This window comes from Mandrillus leucophaeus, unplaced genomic scaffold, assembly GCF_000951045.1.
Source record: "Mandrillus leucophaeus isolate KB7577 unplaced genomic scaffold, Mleu.le_1.0 Scaffold740, whole genome shotgun sequence".
Lineage (NCBI taxonomy): Eukaryota > Metazoa > Chordata > Mammalia > Primates > Cercopithecidae > Mandrillus > Mandrillus leucophaeus.
The window spans coordinates 1,187,299-1,193,548 of NW_012108031.1; positions in this window are offsets into that span (position 1 = coordinate 1,187,299).

Sequence of the window (6,250 nt, forward strand, 5' to 3'; positions counted from 1 at the left end):
GAGAACCTTGACTGGGGCACCATTCTGTTCCAAAGAATGGCAAGAAAGGTGATGTTAAAAGGAGATCATGTGTTCCCACAGTCTTTGACCTGTTCCCTGACCAGGATAACTTTCAGAATGGCAAGGATCCTAAGAGAGTACACTCAGAACCAATATGTTTACACAACAGAGGATTAATCAGTTTGGGAGAAAAATATTTAATATTAAGGATGCTTGCTGGCTGTTTCTTGGCTCACTCCACATTCCTACAGCTGAAAGATCAGCCAGAGACCAAGAGACGAATATTGATGTAAAAATCCAAAATAATATATTAAAAAAATAGAATCTTGAAGGATATTAAAAAAGAATACCTTCTGTTCAAGTGGGGTTTATCTAGTAATACAAGGATGATTCAACATTAGGAAATAAAGGAATAGCAGAAGTTAAGTGATACCACTAGAAAATAATAGACATTCTGTAAGATAACTGGTCATTTTTCTTCAAAAGTCAGTGCCATGGGACAAAAAATAGAGATTTTTCTAGATAAGAGACTGGAAAAATGTGACAACCAAATGTAATGCATGGCACTCGATTAAATCCTGGTTTGAGAAAAGCAAATATGAGACAGTTTTTTAGATAATTGTAAATATGTGACTACAAATGGGCCTTATATAATACTAGAAAATTATTATTTATTTTAAGATATGGCGATGGTATTGTGGTTATGTAAAGAGAATGTCATTTTTCTTAGAAGTTGCTGACATATTTAGGGGTGAAGTGTTATGATGTCTGCATCTTATTTGCAAATGATTCACTATACATAAGTAAAGAAAGTAGAATGAACATGGCAAAATGCGAGTAATTTTTGAATTTAGGTAATGGATATGGGTGTTTATTGTACTATTTTTTGTATTTTTTGTATGCTAGCCATAATTTTAAACATTGGGGGTGAAAGAATACACTTAAATATATGAAACAATTGAAGAAGTTACAAAAAGTCAAATGAGTGATGCTCAGACAGCCTGGCCAACATGATAAAACCCCATCTCTACTAAAAATACAAAAATTAGCCGGATGTGGTGGTGCACACCTGTAATCCCAGCTACTCGGGTGGCTGAGTCAGTAGCGAACCAGAGAGGCAGAGGTTGCAGTGAGCCGAGATTGTGCCACTGTACTCCAGCCTGGATGACAAGAATGAGACTTCATCTCAAAAAAAAAAAAAAAAAAAAAGGAACAAATGAATAAAAACTGAATCAGCAGTAGTACAAAAATTTAAAATCAACACAGCTGAAAACAGAGACCATGACATGAAATAGAATTGAAAAAAATCACAGAGGATAAAGTAAAAAATAAAAAGATGAGAGCAATTAGAGAAATGATAGATATGGCTACAAAGATCGGTTACAAAGATCCAACATATATGATTAGTATTCCTAAAGAGCATAAAATATATTCTGGGGTTTCCTACCTAATTGAATTCTTTCAGGACTCACCATGTTTAAATCTACAGTTAATATCTCAAGGTATATCTCAAGGTATTCAAATTTATGTAATAGATAGGGGAGCTTAGGTTTCTATGGAAAATTTAAAAAAAATTTTAAAAGCCAAAAACTTTAAGGAGGGCAAAATGGAGATAGTGGCAGAGGTATTTTAAAGCGAGTAGTTTTGACAATAAAATGATCAAAAAAGAAAGTGTTAATAATTATGAAAATGTGGTACTATTCAATGCTATCATGCTTTTGTAGAAATGTCTGATCCCTAGTTTGGGTCTAAAGAAAGAGGAAGAAAGGAAAAATTCTGAAGTCATTCGCACACATGCAAGTTTCTCCAACTCTGTTTGATTATTGTTTCCCTATAGTTAATGTTAGATCTTGGTAGCATTAGTTCTTGCAAGCTAAACAATTTTTATACTAAGTAGGAAAAGGAACTGGTGAAACAAGGCAACTTCTGTTTTCTGTATCCTGACAGGATGAAGAATTGGCTGGAGGTAAAAATCTCATTGAAAATCTTTGTCAGTGGGTGAGTTCTCTTTTCTTACTTCTAGGATTTCTGTATCCTCTTAGGATACAGAAAACAAAATTACCTAAATTCCATAAAACTTTCCTGATCACACTTAGGAGTTTAGTAGGAAAAAGGAAAGAAAGGGCTGAAAAACTACATTCTCTTCATATATACCTTTCTTACTTCTTTCTTAAGTTACCAGCTATTCTTCTTACACAGGTTACCAGCTATTCCTTACCATTATTTCTATAGAAGTTCTGTAGACCAAATACAGGGTTCTAACTTATGGTTCTGCTATTTATTTATCTGTGTGACTTGGGAAAGTTTTGAAATATATTCTAGTTTTGCCTTTGCAAAATGCAGATAATATGCACTTCATAAGGTTGTCGTGAGGACTAAACAAGATATCATGGAAAATATCTGGTTCAGAGTCTGGGGCAGAGAATGCCCGCAGTAATATCCTGATGTTTTTTATTCAATGATAAGAGCTCATAAGCAAGGAAATAGGATATGCCAAAAAGAATACCTCCTTCATTGAAGGCTTTTATCCATGACATCTGTTATATTACTCTATAATCTTAAAATTAGCACAGCATAGAATTCTGCAGGACATTTTGACAAATGAAAATAATTAGAAATTTTATTTTTAGTTCAAATAATGGTCCCTGAGCATATGAAAGTCTCCCTGATTCATTGGTAGTGGGTTTTTAAACTCCATTGTATCTATGGCTGTGAACCTACTGTACATATCCTCTGGGCATTCTTAACAGGTTTTAACTTGATGATAATTAATAAATTGATAATTGGTGCTAAGAGAATTTAATGTGTCATGAAAGGAGAAACAGAACAAGTAAGAAATATGTATTTCTATAAGTGACATGCTGCTAGAACAAAAGAAAAGCTTGAAGGCTGATTTGACCTTGGCTAACACACTAGAACATTAGATAGATTACCCCCACCCCCTCAAGAGGACCCTTCATTTAAACACCGATGGTTGATGCTATGAAAGTTATGCTTTATTATACAGTGATCTGACAGAAACTCTTGAATTATTAATAATTAGTGTTTAAATGTGAAATTCACACAGAATTATATCTGCAGCCTTTAAAGGAAAAGTGATGCACATATTACCTTTGAAAAACTTGTAGTAGAAAGTCATATTCAATATTCCAGTAATTACTCTCCTTTAGTAAGAAAGATCTCTGTGTACACTGTCTTCATCATTCTCAACAAGTTACCTAATGTTCAACACAGTTGTACTCACCCAATAATAAAAGTTAAGAATCCATACCATGCTTTTTAAAGGGCTCCTGCAAGTTGTTTTTTGTTAAATCTATTATTATTATTTAATGTCCAGAAATTGGAAATGTTTACTTATCAGAGATTATAGGTTGTTATGTGCTTCAGACTAGAGTCATGGCCTCAGAATAGGGCTGTCCAGTAAGAATAGCGCCTCTGGCATCATTACTTCCCTTGAAAAATGGAGAAAGAAGTAAGAAAGGTGTATGTGAAGAGAATATTATTTTTCAGCCTTTTCTTTCCTTTTTTTTTCCTAGTAAGTTCTTAAGTGTGATCAGGAAAGTTTTGCTAAATTTAGCTAATTTTTGTTTTCTGTAACCTAAGAGGATGAAGAGTTGGCTGGAGGTAAAAATCTCATTGAAAATCTTTGTCAGTGGGTGATTTCTCTTTCTATTTCTATGATTTCTAATGTACACAGATTACTAGCTGTGTCTACTGTCTCACCTACTGACTGATCATGTGAAAGGTTTGAGGTCCACACTGTCTACTCAGTATCTCAAAGCAGGTGTCTCAAAGAAAACTTAAATTGCCATGTCTAAAACAGAATTGAGCTCATTGTTTGTACCTCCCACCCCTATGTGTTCTCCTTTTGTGTTTCCCAACTCAGCAAATGGCACCACTAATTGCTCAGGTGACTAAGCCAGGAACTGGAGGATTATTCTTGCTCTGAATGTATCCTTATACTTCAAGTCCCACTATCACAACTGACTATTTTACTTCTTAATATCTTTCAAATTGATCTGTTTCTCTTCATCTTAACTGCCATTGCTTTAAACAAGTCATCAGCATCTCTCACTTGGATGACTTCAGTAGCCATTTAATTGGTGTCTGTATTTCCCTTCTCCCTTTCCAATCGATTCTCTGTTACGCTAGTGATAGTTTAAAACCAAATTGGATCAACAGACCTAGTTAAAATCATTGCTGTTGGGATAAAGCCTGTTTGAACTGGCCCCGGCTTATTCCTCCGGGTTGATCTGTCATCTCCTCTTCATTGGCCACATATGTCTTCTTAGAATTCTTCAGCTGTAATGTGATCTGTCTCACAACACAGCTCACTTCAGTTCACTCCTATTCATCTTTCAGACCTCAGAGCAAAAGTTACCCTGGGAAGCTTTCTTAGACACTTCAGGCTCAGTGAAATACTCATTCTGTGCTTTTATTGCACTGGGTTCCTTTTCCTTCAACATTTATCACACATATACATTGTGTGATCATTTGTTTGATATCTGTGCAGGAACCCTGTCTATTAGGCTCACCATTGTAGCTTGGTGTCTGTCATATTGTAGCTTCCCTCTCCCCTTGTTAATATTCATTCCCTAGTTTCATTTGATGGCTCTTTTCTGTGTTTCATCTTCAGGGTTGGGTTGGGAAGGAAGTCAGAGTCTATTATAATTAGCCACCTTGTCAGGAACAGAGAACTCCCTATTTCCATTTCCTGTAATTTTCATAGTTAAAATTGTAATGACTTCAGTATGTTCCACCATGATGGTTAATATTAGGTGTCAGCTTGACTGGATTGAGGGATGCCCAGATGCCTGATACAGGATTGTTTCTGGGTGTATCTGTAAGAGTGTTGCCAGAGGAGAGTGACATGTGAGTCAGTGGACTGGGAGAGGAAGACCTACCCTCAGGGTGGGTGGACACCATCCAATCGTCTGCCAGTGCAGCTAGAACAAAGTAGGCAGAAGAAGGTGGCTAAGTTTGCTTGCTGAGTCTTCCGGCTCTTTGTATTCTTCCTGTGCCAGACACTTGCTTCTGCTTCTCTTGCCCTTGTACGTCAGACTCCAGGTTCTTTGTGCTTCGGACCCTGGGACTTTCACCAGCAGCTTCCCAGGGGCTCGTGGGCCTTCAGCTGCAGACTGAAGGCTGCATTGTTAGCTTTGCTGTTTTTTAGGCTTTTGGACTTAGAGTGAGCCACTACTGGCTTCTCTTGTCCCCAGCTTGCAGATGGCCTTTTGTTGGACTTTGCCTTATAATTATGTGAGGCAGTTCTCCCTAATAAACTCGCTTTTATTTATACATATATCCTATTGGTTCTGTCCCTCTGGAGCACCTTAGTACATCCACCTTATTAATGTGCTACAATGTGAGATATTTCCTAAGGCAGGGAAAATGAAACAGTAGTATTTAGGATCATATACACGTTTTAAAAATATAAAAAGCAATGAGATGGCTACTATAAAAGTCAGGATAGATATTACTTCTGTGGGAGGAAAGAGATTGTAATTAGTAAGGAAAATGTCAGGCGCATCCGAAGGGTGGCAAACTTTTTGTTTCTTGACATGAGTGGTGATTAGGATGGGCCACATAATTTGTGAGGCCTGAGCAAAATAAAAATGTAGGGCCTCTGGCTTAAAAATTACTTAAAAATCTCAACACAGAGACAGCAGAGGAGTAAACCAAGCATGAGGCTCTTCTAAATGTGGGTTCCTGTGTGACTGCATGCCCATGAAGTCAGCCCTGACGGTGATTGTATTAGTATTCACTCTAAAATACTTTGTCCAGCTAGATATTTATATTTTACACATTTTCTCCATGTTTGTTGTATGTTACAACAAAAAATATTAGAAATAATTGAATAAAAAGAAATATCGAATAAAAAGAATGAACTAGAACTCTAAATGATTACCATGAGGTGTTCTTACTGATTAGGAGGAGAAAAAAAGGATAGAAATATAAACAAATAAGGCCGGGAGTGGTGGCTCATGCCTGTAATCCCAGCACTTTGGGAGGCTGAGATGGGTGGATCACGAGGTCAGGAGTTCAAGACCAGCCTGGCCAAGATGGTGAAACCCCATCTCTACTAAAAATAAAAAAAATTAGCCAGGTGTGGTGGTGAGCACCTGTAATCCCAGCTACTCAGGAGGCTGGGACAGAGAATTGCTTGAACCCAGGAGGCGGAGGTTGCAGTGAGCTGCGATTGTGCCACTGCACTCCAGCCTGGGAGACAGAGAGAGACTCATCTAAAAAA